Genomic DNA, 14,657 nt, shown 5'->3' with positions numbered 1-14,657 from the left:
TGGGCGAATGTGCAAACTTCCATCAGGCAGTCACCTAAGCCTGGAATGGAAACCAAACCCGACAGCAGTCGTGATTATAAAATGGCAGAACAGAAACCCAGCAAAAAGAATTGCTGTGTGTTGCAACGATTCTGAGGATTAATGAAGCCCCCCCTCACTGGAGTTAATCTCCATTTTCATCACTGCCAACCTTCTTCAAAGCAAAGCACGCACTTGCTTTTTTCAGACTTCTGATATCCCGCTTTCATCCCGCTTTTTACCGAATCATGTTTCTGACTTTACAAACTACGTCATACTAGGTTGGCAACTGCAGAATGAGCTTTGTTCCGTTCCCCACTGATGTTGAGAGTAGTAATACAGCATATTCGAGTAGGACTTGATGCGCTTGCGGGTGGTGTATTCGCGGCATTATGGCTTCTTTTCGTTTTCGGTCTACTATTTCGAGTTCATTGCGCTGACTTCTGAAGAAGACTTCTTGGAGTCGAAATGGTAACTGTGTTTTCTCTCGAAAGACAGACGTAGCTTTATTTCTGTTCTCTTATAAATTGATCTTCTTCTGATCTTTGCAAGTGAAATAGGGTGCATTACTATTGCCCGTTTTTAGTTTCAAAATCAATAGAAACATGAAGGAGACAATATCAAAGAACACAAAGTTCTGAGTTGTTAAGATAATTTTTGCAGCAACGGTGGACATGAAGGTCAAATTAAGATAACGGTTCAAGAAAATTTAGTCTGAAAGTGGTATGTGACTTTAGTTCCAAATATATGTTTCCGTTCTCCAAGTACATCTTTTTGACTCCCAGAAAACATTGATTGTTTTCTGTATTCACTTTGTTTCGCGATATCTGTTGTCTGGTCGACCAGGGACAACTCGAATTTGCGTCTGCATTGAATAAGATTTCGCTCTTTCTTTCGAGAAGCAAACCTATGCATTATGTACCACTTATCATGCTGATGGCTAAGAAGTTCAAAATGAATTGCGGTTTATGGATCGTGAGCAAGAATGAAGTGATCCACTTGCCAACAGATGTCACCACGCCCTATTCCTACATCGGGCCTGAACGGTCCATTGGCAGAGTCTGCAGACAGGAAATGTCTAAGTGAACTAGTTCTTTGTTCAGTTTGATTTGATACCAATGGTAGTGCTGTTTTGGGGCAGAAATGTGTCAACATCTCTGACGTTATAGTCAAAATTTAAGTCACATCTACTTCATGGAGTATCTTCTCAGATCGGAACATGCTGACATGAAAATATCTAGCTCTGAGAGCAAAGGTTTTTACATTAAACTGGTAGTATGTTGAACTAAGCAATTCAGATAGCCAAGATGAATAATTGGTATTTGGTTCTTCATGTGAGCTCTCCACACCAACTGCTCCAACGAAGGTCTTGGTAAGATCCCCATCGATTATTTTGGTCAATTTTAGCCTCAACAACAACCTATTGCTCTGAACAATGCTACCCCACAAGCAGAGGGCTAAGTCTGATTTTCATCGTTAATTTTCAAATTCAGTTCTTAATGCACAGTTTCTTACGAATGTGGACAGCAGAACCCCATTAACATTCCATTTCTAATATTTCCAGAAAATTCTACTCCGCTGATATCGCCTTGCCTTATCACACCTCAAGCCAGGAACCTGGATCAGTCGAGTTCCTTTCCACACATGGAGTTGCTTTTTCTAATTCATTGACTGCTGATATAATAGATTATTGGCCTTGAGAGTCAGTTGTAAATTAGGTTGAACTTTCTCAGCTTGACTTTCAACTGATCCTAAAAAAAACTCATCACCTGCAGGTAAATTGCATTGCTTCTTGTTTTGCTTAATTCCACCCCTCCGAACATCCAAATTTCACGATAGTTCAACAAATGTTTTGAAACTGATTCGTGTTGGAAGTTGATTACTTTTTGTGTCTCGACATATAATTTATTCAATTAGACGTCTTGAAATTACTTCGGATTCTTCACAGTTGAAAATTTACTTTCGATTGAATGCAAAGCTCAAGCTCCACGAAACCCAAATTCTGCAAAGGAATTAATGACTTTTAAAAGATTCAACGCTGTGAGCAGGATTCGAACCTGCGCAGGGAGACCCCATTGGATTTCAAATCCAACGCCTTAACCTCTCGGCCATCACAGCTGCAGGAAAGTGGCTAATTTTCATATTAAAAGAACTTAATTCATGAAATATGTACTTTGTTTGAAGAGCAAATTGTCAAGACCCAAAGATTTCACCAAATCCTTTGCAGACACCCAGACGAACGTTACCTTAGCAGATTGACAGGCTTTCACCGCAAACTAGATCCTGACACAGCTGAAGTTGTGGGAATGATTCTTCGTTGAATTATAGAGTCACGGATGTACACCACACGAAGAGAGGATCATTGTCTCACTGCGTCCGATCGATTTTGACTCAATTGCTCATTATCTGGTGCTAAAGTTGTGTTTCAATATTCATCGAAATATGGTATTAGAAATGTTGATGCTAAGTCCATAAACACTAGCTACATTCGTTAAAAAAAATCGGAATTAGAAAGAATGCAGAACCAATTTACAGGAATGGATCCAGCAACTAATCCGTAAGTTCGGACAACAGGTAATGAACTTGTGAGCACAAGAGAGGACGATTGACCGAAGATTTGGAACTTGAAATCGTCTTGACGGAATTATTTGCAACATTTTTGCGGTTGTTCTAGAGTCATCAAGTCCTTGAACAATACAACACGGAAAGTGGCCCTTCTTTCCAACTTGACCATTGAGGACAGTTATCTTAAATTAGTAGGTCCCATTTGCCAACTTTTGGCCTACATCCCTCTGAACCTTGTTACTCATATATCCATCCAGATGCCATTAAATGTTACAGTTGTACCAGTCTCCAACAATTTCTCTGTCAGCTAATTCTGAACACGACTGAAAATGTTGCCCCTGACGTCCCTTTTAAATCCTTACCCACTAATTTAAAACCGATGTTTTCTAAGTTTTGACTTCCTCACCAGCAGAAAAACACGAGTCAACCTATCCATGTTCCTCATGATTTGATAAATAGCAACGATTTGACTTTATCATACTTGTCAGGAGGGAAATGTGTGGAGATTATTTGTCGAAGATTTGAAGAAGAAAGTCTGATGTACAGATTTTTAGAATTGCATCTTGGAGAAGTTTTTAATAAGTCATTGAAGTCTAGTAGCAGTTGTAGAAGTCTGTTGTGAAAGCTGCAGAAGGATATCAGGTCATGAGAACGAAGTATTATTTCCAATGTATTGTGGCTCTGTTCGACCGCACTTGGACTACAGTATGAGGAATTATAATCCTCAATTTAGGAAAGATACTAATGCCATATGAGGAATACCACGAATGGTGATTAGCCTTGATATCATGGATGAACGTTAATCCTGTGAATTGAAATTGGGCAAATCCGGTCTTTTTTTAACAGTTTCAACACAAGAGAGGTAATCTCATTGAGAGTTGCAAAATATTTGAAGAGATAAACAGGGTGGAGCAATTAAATTTTGTTCCCTCATTGGTGAATCTCGAAGCAGGAGAGGACAATTTTAAAATGAAGCATTGTGATTTATGACCAGGAACGAGAACTATTGATTTTTATCTTAGCCTTGAGAAGTCTCGCTATTCACCACTACAGTGCGCCCTGAATATTTGGTCTATGAATGCATCACTATCAGCCTGACCCGCCGACAATAACTGCAGCACTATGGACCTGACCCCTCACACTTACCACCTTAATTTCAGCGTGAACCCCTCAAACTTACTGCATCACTATCCATCTGGCGCCCTCACATTTACTGCGCCACTTTCACTTCGAGACCCTCATTTTGACTGCGTCACTATCAGCCTGACTGCCAAACACTTACTTTGTCACTATCAGTCACGTCCTTACACTTCCTATGTTACTATTATCCTGACTCCTTACACTTACTCAGTCACTATCATCCTGAGCGGCTCACACTTACTGCATCACTAGCACACCAACACTCTCACCTTTACTGCGTCACTATCAGCCTGACACCTCACACGTAATGCATCACTATTAGCCTGACCCGCTCACACGTTTTGCGTCACTACTACCCTGACCCCCTCACAATTGCTGTGTCGCTATTAGCCTGAGCCCCTCACTATCACACTGATCAAGCTCACAATTATAGCAGCACTATCAACCTGACCCCCTCACACTTTCTCTGTCATTATCACCCTGACCCTCACACACGTAATGCATGACTGTCACACTGACACTCACATTTTCTGCGTCGTTATCAGCCGGACCCGCTGGCACACAGCGTCACTATCAACCTGGCCCCTCACACTTGCATGCCTCAATATCAGCGTGAACCCCTCACACTTACTGCATCACTGTCCATCTGCCATCCTCACACTTACTGCACTAATTTCACCTTGACATCTTCATTTTTACTGCGTGACTATCAGCCTGACTGCCACACACATATTGCGTCACTATCAGTGACGCCCTCGCACTTCCTATGTTAATATCACCCTCACTCCTAAAACCTACTGCGTCACTATCAGCCTGATTCCATCACACATTTTGTGTCAGTATCAGACTGACGCCTCACGCTTACCATGTTACTAAAACTCTGCCCCATCACACTGATTCCGTCACTATCAGCCTGACCCCTCAGACGTACTACGTCAATATCACCCTGACCCACTCACACTTTTTGTATCAGTTTCAGACTGATGCCTCGCACTTACTATATGACTAAAACTCTCCCCCTCACGCTGACTGTGTCACTCTCAGCCTGACCGCTTCATACTTACTGCGTCAATATCAGTCTGACCACTCAGACTTACTGCGTCACTCTCACTCGGATCCTCTCTCATTTACTGCGTCACTCTCACCCTGACCTCCTCACATTTACTGCGTCGCTATCACCCTGACCCACTCACACAGTCTTTGCCATTTCACCTTGCTGGCCTTATTTTTATTGCGTCCCCATCGGCCTAACCGCAACACACTTATTGCGTCACTTTCAGTCATGCCCTCACACTTCCCATGTTACTATCACCCTGAATCCTTTCACTTATTGTGTCACTATCAGGCTGACCCCTCACAGTTACTGTGTCACTATCAGCCTGATTCCATCACATTTATTGTGTCAGTATCAGACTGACGCCTCACACTTATCTTGTCACTAAAACACTGCCCCGTCACATTGACTGTGTCATTATCAGCCTGACTCGCTCACACGTACTGCTTCACTATCGCAAGGCCCCTCTCTCACTTACGACGTCATTTACACCCTAACACCCCACACTTGCTGTGGCACTATCACACTGAGGGCCGTACACTTAGTGTCACTGTCATCCTGACCCCTTACACTTACTGCGTCACTGTCACTCTGGTATCTCACATCCACTGTGTCACTATCATCCTGAGCCGCTTACACCTATTGTGTCACTATCACTTTGACCCCAACACACTAACTGCATCAATATCAGCCTGACCATTTCACACATACTGCGCCACCACCAGGCTGACTCCCTCACATATACTGCATCACGATCAGGCTTACCCACTCATGCTTACTGCGTCACTATCACCCTGACTCCCCACTCATACTGCGTCAAGATCATTGTGCCGCCATACACTTACACCGTAACTATCATCCTGACAACGTCACATTTACTGCGTCAAGATCAGCCTGATCCCTCAAACTTAATGCATCACTATCAGCTTCAACACTCACATTTACTGCGTCACTTCTAGCACTACCCCTGCACACTTACTACATCCCTAACCGCCTTACCCCCTCGCATTTACTTCATCACTATCAGCCTGAGACACTCACACTTACAGCTTTATTACAACCTGGCCCTGTGAGTGCATCTTCATCAATGTCACCCTGACCCCTTGCCCATACTGCGTCACTATAAGCCTAGCCCCTCAAATGTTCTGCTTAACTATCACACTGACATCTCACACTCACTGCGTCACTATCACCCTGACCTCTCACAATTACTGCATCACTACAACCTGACCCCCTGAAAGCATCTGCGTCACTGTCACCCTGACCCCATTACACTTGCCATGTCACTATCACAATGACACATTCACACAGTCTGCTTCACTGTCATCCTGACACCTCACACTCACTGGATCACTACCATCCTCCCCCTCATACTGACCTGTCACTATCATCCAAAGCCACTCACACTTATTGCATTCCTATCACTCTGGTCCCAACACACTTACTGCGTCACTATCAGCCTGACACTCGCACACTTCCTGCATCACTATCAGCCTGACCCCTCACAATTTCACCATGTCTATCAGTCTGACTCCTCACATTTCCTGCATCACTATCACCCTGTCAGTTAACACTTACTGGCCAGTATTAGCCTGACGCCCTGAACATACTGCATCAATATCAGCCTGAACACTCACACTTACTCTGATCCATCACGCTGACCCCCTCACACTCACTGCATCACTATCACTTTGTCTCCTCTCACTTCCTGCATTAGGATCACTCTGACTCACCGACACTTACTTCATCAGTATCAGCCTGACCCCTCATACATACTGTGACATTATCAGCCTGACCCCACCACACTTGCTGTGTCTCTATCAGCCTGACCCGCTCAAACTTAATGCTTCACTATCAGACTGACTCCTCACATTTACCGCATCACTAACAGACTGACACCTCACACTTACTGCGTCACCATTCCCCTAACATCTCACTTTTATTGGCCACTATCAGCCTGACACCCTCAACTTACTGTGTCACTACCAGTCTGAACGCACACACTTCCTCCCTCACTATCACCCTGACTGTCTCACACTCACTGCGTCAGTCGCTGCCCGACCCCATCACACTTACTACGTCACTATCACCCTGTCCCCTCCCACTTTATGCGTCAGGATGCGCCTGACACAGTAACACTTACTGCATCACTATCAGCCTGATCTCCTTCCAATTACCACGTCACTATCAGCCTGACCACTCACTCTTACTGCGTCACTGTCACAGTGACCCCTCACATGAAGTGCTTCACTATCACCCTGACCACCTCACACTTACTGCGTCACTATTGATCTGATCCCTCAGACTTACTGCATCACTATCACTCTGACCCCCCGCGCTGCGTAACTATCGGCCTGATCCACTCACACAGTCTGCATCACTACCACACTGACACCTCACCCTCATTGTGTCACTATCATCCTCACTCCATCACACTTATTGAGTCACTGTCAGCCTGATCCCCTGTAATGGAAAATTATCATTTTTGGTGAAATCTGTGAAAGCATGGTTGAAACAAAGAAGTATGGACCTAACTTTGCAAAAAGACAGCAAAAATGTAAAGTTCAAACTAATTTTCAGCTGATTCTCAAGGCCAATAATCTATTATATCAGCAGTCAATGAATTAGAAAAAGCAATGAATTAGAAAAAGCAACTCCATGTGTGGAAAGGAACTCGACTGATCCATGTTCCTGCCTTGAGGTGTGATGAGGGAAGATGATATATAGTATAAAGGGGATATTTGAAAACCGTCAGGCGTCCATTTTATGAGGCGTCTTGCAAATGTGTCGGGTCCATTCTGCAAATTTCAAAAATAAACTTTTTCTTTCCTCGTGGTAGCATTTGCGTCGGGTCGATTGAAATTCCACGTCAGTAAACTCGGGGGCTCGCCTGGGGCCCTGCAACTGGGTAAGATTTTGAAGATTCCCAGGAGGTGTACGCGCCACTGCCGTGAAGGTTTTTCACTTTGTTTCGAGCGCTGAATTGGCCCCTTTGAGTGAGAGGACTGGGGATAAGTGGATCGCCCCAGAGTCGCGTTCCGAATCGAATAGGGTCAGGGTAAGAGTTGTGGCTAAATCAGACATAGAGACTCGTTTGAAGAGAATAGACGAACCAGGAAGAGGGACCAGTGAACTCCCGTGCGGTATTCGAGTAATACTCAACTCTAGAGAGTTTATGACACTGCAACAATAACGGTGGTTTGAGACTTGGAGCCACCATGGGCAGCGTTGGAGTCACCAAAGCTGTACCGGTTACGTTGGTTCTTGGTTTTTGAAAACCAAGGCAATGAGGCGGTCGCGCCCAATGAGACGGGAACTCCGGAGGTAAAAGCAAGTTATATTGGCAAAGAGAAGATTATGGTATCGTGAGAGAGAGAGAGAGAGAGAGAGAGAGAGAGAGAGAGAGATAGACAGATAGACAGACGGAGAGACAGACAGAGAGAGATGAACACTTTTCCAATATCCATGAAAATCGGCTCCAGCAAGCGCAAACAAAAAGAGGGTCGACAGGTAACTCGGAATGGTAAAGAAAAAATAGAATATATGCTGAATAATTATGGCCCAGTTTCTGAAAAACAGTTAAAAATGTAAATCATGGAATGTGTTTATCTGGAGGAAGGAAGTTTTAGTAATATTCAGTTGCAAATGCTGAGGTCACCATTGGAGGAGAGAAAGAAGGAGAAATGGAAGGGTAAAATAGAACCTGTGAATTGGAGTGCTTATCACATGTTGAAAGCTTAGCCTGATTTCAGGGAAAGAAAATCTCGAAATAAAGATAGATCAAGTACACGTATAAACACCAGTGCACATGCACAGACACACGGAAAACAATCTAATGAAGCTGGACAGTGTCTTAAGACTGGATTAGATCCTGACCTTAATGGGTTCCCTCGAAGAGCTACAGCCCCCCTACGAGATACACTTCACGAAGATTCCAAGTCAACGGTCGCTGCCTCAGGGTCTGCTGAATCACCAATAGCATATCGTACCCACAATCAATTGAAGCAAGAATCCCTAAAGAAGTCGAGACAATGTCCCAGTATCTTTAGCGCCTCACGAAAGTCGATAACGTCTATTGTGGACTGATACCACCCAAGGACATAACGACGGCTGAGATCACATCGTATGAGGCACACCTGAGGAGCAGCTTCATCAATGGAATGAAGTACGAAACAACAAAATAAAAATAATATACGTGTATTACCTGGGACACGGGAAAGTTGAATTCGATAGAACAATACGTGATACATGCTGAAAAACTACTGGCTCAAGAGAACCACAACCGGAAATTAAAGAGGGAACAGCAATCACATGAACCTCAGCTTATTATAATGCAAATGGTCGTTCAGCCATTGGAGGTAGGGGCTGCGGGAAAAGAGAGAGGCACAGGTGGAGTTCGCAAAAGAGGAAGGGATCGCGAAAGTGTGCTTGCAGAGATAGATCTGGCTGGTGCTTTTTTTTGTGGAGCAATGGACCACTGGTCCAGACAGTGCCCGCACAGACAGCCTCAATCGGTCCTGGAGGCTGGACAGCATGGTGACTGACAGGGGACGACTGAGGTTGAGGTGGGCAGGCCACAAGGTACAGGTTAACCTCTTTCCTTTATTCTTGGCAACGAAGAATCCCTAATGCTAATCACTTCTACTAACATAACGGGCACTGAGATGTATCCCAAATCTATATTGGACATTGAGATTGCGAAGTGTGGACAATATGTTCAATATAACAATGATGCGTATATGTCGATGCCTACCTCTATGTTATATGTGGAAGGTATACCTGTTCCCTTGTTGGTAGATCCATGGCCAGCATATTCACTCCTCAAATCAAGACAGTTCAGAGAGTTGACACCAATAAAGCTGAGTGGAATGTTCCTGAACTCAATGGAGTAATCAGGCATCCTGATATGAGAGAGTTTTACCGCACCCATATTGTGTGAAATCAGTAATGTGTATCCATTCTAATTCTCAATTCTGCTAGCGGAATTCTGTCCTTTACACTTGATGGCTTAGGATCTCATAGTGAGACTGGGGTTGTATTTGCTCAGTACACCGACAGGCTTACAGGTAATTCAAAGGGAAGATTCACAAGTGTAAACTGTAAAATACAACCCACCACCCCTGGTGTATGTCTATGGGTGGCTATTAAGCCAGAGAGCAATGAGTTCAGTGAGCAATTCACTCGCCCTGGAAGCAGGTAACCATGTTAATCCTATTAACACCGATTTTTTTTTTTGCAGGAATATGCTGCACTGCACAGCACACATACACCACGATATCCCTGAGGAACCATAAGAGAAGTATTGGTTCAGGAGATTGGTTAAGCCAGGTCAGTTGTTATTGTGCGAATTTTATTTGAAGAGATGACAGATGTGCAGTCAGTGTGAACTTATGTAAAGTACCTGCGACGGCAAGTAAACTCTATATTTTTGATGTGGAAGGCTATGCTCCTCGCGTGTCACTGGCGAAGGTGTGCAGTGACTGGTGGCAGGATTTGGGGCCATGGGTACTAAAGGCATAAAGAACGAAATGTTGGATGTTCTGGGACGATGTGGGTATGTGGTTCAATGCAGATGTGTGGACATATAGGAAGAAATTAATTTGTCTAACTCAGGCAATAGAACAGTCGAGGTAACCCCCTCTAGCCCTGAAGAGCCTTGAAGGCTGGCCTGGCGTTTCCTTAAGATAAACTTCTCAGACACAAGATTAATAACGGTCCCTACTGAATTATGGGTAAAAGGCAAACATGATGTGGGGCATATACGAGGTTGTGAACCAATACGAGTAACCACGAAGTCGGAGTATCGTCCTTGCAGGGCACAATACCCATTAAAACCCGAGGCCATGGATGTAGTTACTCCAGTCTTTCAGTCCTTCCCAAAGGCTAGAGTGATAATCCCCTGTGTAAACTCACCGGTGAGAACTCCCATTTTTCTGATCAAAAAGGCAAAAATTCCAAGTGAACCGGAGGAATGCAGGTTTGTTCAAGACCGGCAGGCAGTCAATAGCAGTGTTGTCCTGGGCGCATCAAGTGTTTCCAAACCCTATACTGTATTAGTTCAATTTCCACCGGACAGTAAATGGTTCCCTGCTGTGGATTTAGCAAATACATTCTTTAGTGGAATGGTGCATCCAGATAGTCAATTCTGCTTCACTTATTCATTCAAAATGAAATCTTATGAGTTCACACTAGTTTGTAAATGTTACTGTGAGTCACCCACCATATATAATGAGGCTCTACGCAGGAGTCTGGAGACTCTTGTTTTAACCCCTGGGTCTGCGCTTCTGCAATCTGTAGACGATTGCTTAATAGTAGCACCGACAGAGGAGCAATTTGAGAAGGATTCCCTTGCATTGCACGAGGAAAGGGCACAAAGCCAGTCTCGCAAAGCTTCAATTTATGCAACAACAAGAGAAGTTCTTCAGTCACTTAATATCTGAACAAGGGAAGGCCATTGGTCAAGCCAGAGTGCAAGTAATTCAGCAAATTCCAAGGCCTCACATGAGGAAACAATTGATATCCTTTTTGTGCATACGCTCCTACTGAAGAACGTTTATCCCACATTACACAAATCTTGAGGCGCCCTGAAGTGACATTGCCCATGGAAAAGGGTAGCAGAACCAAGGTCCGTTGCAATGGATCCCAGTGGCCGAGTTGAATTGAAAAAGACGTTTCAAAGTACACCTACACTGGGGATTCCGAATCCAAACAAGCCTTCTGTCAAATGGTAGATGAAAAACATGGCTGCATGACATCTGTGTTGTTGCAGGATCATGGGGAAAAATTCAGGCTGGCAGCTTATTTTTCGGCTAAGCTAGACCTCGTAGCGGCAGGATTGCGTAAATGCCTGCGAGCTGTGGTTGCTATATAATCGGCTATGGCGACTTAACCAAACTGATTGCACAAGCAGTATCCTTACTGTTTTCCGAGCAAAAGACAGCACATGCGTCGGCAGTACGTTAACTCAGATACAATACTGTGTTCTTGGAGAAGCCTAACATTGCAATAAAACGATGTAACATCCTTAATGCTGCAAGTCCTCTCACTAGAGAAGGAGACGGAGACCCACATGATTGTATCGCTGTAATTAATGAAATGTGCTGCCTAGACAAGACTTGCATAATTCGCCACTTCAGAATCCAAATATGGCGGGGTTTTTTTGTGGATGGTTCAGCATTGAGGAGCAAGGAGATAGGCCAGAATTGTATTGGGGATGCTGTAGTAACTACCCATGAGGTATTCAAAGCGGGATCACTCCCTTCTCAACTGTCAGCGCAAGCAGCGGAGCTGATGGCATTGACTGAGGCATGTAAATTGGCTAAGGGAAAGACAGTGAATGTTTAACCGATAGCAGATACGCATTCGGAGTTACACATGATGTTAGAACCCAATGGAAATACAGGGACTTCTTGGCCTTCACCGGAAAGCCCATCACACACCGTGATCAGATTTCTGACCTCTTGGAAGCGGTCCTATTGCCTAAATCAATCGCTGTGTGTAAATATGAAGCCTACACGAAAAATAACGATTCCGTTTCTCAAGGAAATGCAAGGGCAGACTCAGCGGCAAGGAGGGCAGCCCAGCAGCCGGTAAATGATCAGTTTGACATGGGAATGACAAAAATCCTGACCCCAACAGCAGACGTACGGGAGTCACAGTCGAAGTACAGGCTTGAAGACACGTTTGAGTGGGATAAAGCAGAGTTCAGTTTGAGGTAACGGGTATGGTGTGGCCCCAATGTTAAACCCTTTCTACCACGAACATTATTTCCATTCTATGCCAAATTGACAGACGGTAAGGAACATGTGTCAAAAGAGGGGCGATATGACAGCATTTCAGCACATTGGTACACTGAGGGATTTACTCATTACTTCCAGAAATATTGTGAACGATGTGTTATCTCTGCTACAATAATGTGGGGAGGGGAATACAGATGAGTCATGTATCACTTCCGAAACCCCAAAAACAATTTGAACATTTACAACTGGATTTGACAGAACTAACACCCTGCGAAGGAAGAAGGTATTGTCTGGTAATAGTTGATATGTTTTCCAAATGGGTGCAAGCGTCCCCCACGGCAAAACAAAATGCCAGTGCCATAACCAAAGCTTTCCTAACTGAAATAATTGCGAGATGGAGCATGCCTGAGAGGCTTAGTAGTCCCAAGGTTTGTGAAGGTTTATAGCTCCGGTTGAGGTTTAGGGTGTAGGTTTGCTCGCTGAGCTGTAGGTTTGTTATCCAGACGTTTCATTACCTGGCTAGGTAACATCATCAGTGGCGATCTCCAAGTGAAGTGAAGTGAAGTGAAGATGTTGTGTCCTGCTTTCTATTTATAAGTTTGTAATGGATGGGATTCCTGGGGTTTGTGGTGATATCATTTCCTATTCGTTTTCTGAGGGGTTGACAGATGGTAAATCGATCTATGTGTTTGTTTATGGCGTTGTGATTGGACTAAGAGGCCTCTCGGAATTATCTGGTGTGTCTGCATATACAGCAAACCGACAAACACTGACCCAATACTTAACTACACCAGCAACCATCCCAACACGCAAAAAGGAAGCTGTATCAGAACACTATTCCAACGAACCACCACACATTTCAGCACAGACGAACTTTGGAAAACAGAGGAGAAACACCTATAAAATGTATTCAAGAAGAACGGACACTTAAAAAATACCGTCCACAGATTCCTCAGGAACAAACCACGACAAGTAGACCGAACACAGCCAGAAACCCTATCGACCTTTTCATACATCAATGACGTCTCAGAAGTGGCAGCCAGACTATTAAGACCTCTCTGAATCCCATGAACAGTCTCAAACAAAACAAACAAATTTAAAAGACCCAGTACAACCCATGGACAAAACCAACGTCATATACAAAATTCCATGCAAGGACTGCCACAAACAATACGTAGGACAAACAGGAAGAACGTTAGCCACCAGGATACAGAACACCACCTAGCCACAAAAAGACATGACCCTCTCTCCCTCGTAGCCCTTCACGCGGATGAAATTTAAACACCATTTTGACTGGGACAACACATCTATCCTGGGACAGGCTAAGCAAAGACATGCCAGAGAATTCCTTGAGGCCTAGCACTCCAACCACAACGCCATAAAAAAAGACATATATCTAGATAGCATCTATCAACCCCTCAGAAAACGAACAGGAAATGGCATCACCACAAACCCCAGCAACCCCACCTTGGACAAACATATAACTAGAAAGCAGGAGACAACAGCTTCTCTTCACTTGGCGTTCGTCACTGATGATGTTACCTAGAACATAGAACATAGAAAAATACAGGGCAGTACAGGCCCTTTGGCCCTCGATGTTGCGCCGATCCAAGCCCACTTATCCTACACTAGCCCACTAACCTCCATAAACCAAGTACTGAAACGTCTAGATATCAAACCTACAGCTCAGCGAGCAAACCTACACTCTAGGCTTAGTAGTGACAGTGGGACACCATTTGTCCATAATGCCCTACAGCAGATTAGTGAGTATTTGGGAATAAACATGGGATAACACTGTGCCTACCACCAAACGAGCGGTAGGGCAGCGGAAAGAGAAAATTCTACCTTAAAAAATATATTGAGAAAATGCTGTGAGGATATAGGGATGACATGGACAAAGGCACTTCCAATTGTGCTAATGTGTATGAGATCTAGGAGGAGAGGGAGCGCTAACCTTAGCCCGTTTGAAATTTTGTTTGGTAGGCCGTCAAACACAGGAATTGTCCCGAGACGTAAGGAAAGCCAGATAACAGGCCACTGTGTGGATGAGGCGTTGTGTTACTGCATGAAACTCTCTGCACTTCTGTCCCAAATACAGATTCAAGTGAAGACAGCACTACCCCAATCAGCAGAAGGGAAGA

General features: G+C 44.1%; 1 non-coding gene across 1 annotated transcript; it reads right to left on the bottom strand.

Moving 5' to 3' along the window:
- Nucleotides 1-2,054: 2,054 nt before the first annotated feature.
- Nucleotides 2,055-2,136, bottom strand: trnas-uga (transfer RNA serine (anticodon UGA)). Its single transcript has one exon. It is a non-coding gene; the product is annotated as a tRNA-Ser (tRNA).
- Nucleotides 2,137-14,657: the final 12,521 nt, after the last annotated feature.

This window comes from Chiloscyllium punctatum, unplaced genomic scaffold (genome assembly GCF_047496795.1).
Source record: "Chiloscyllium punctatum isolate Juve2018m unplaced genomic scaffold, sChiPun1.3 scaffold_126, whole genome shotgun sequence".
NCBI classification, from domain to species: Eukaryota; Metazoa; Chordata; class Chondrichthyes; order Orectolobiformes; family Hemiscylliidae; genus Chiloscyllium; species Chiloscyllium punctatum.
The sequence above is the reverse complement of the archived record's forward strand: the minus strand, read 5'-3'. Positions and strand labels throughout refer to the sequence as shown.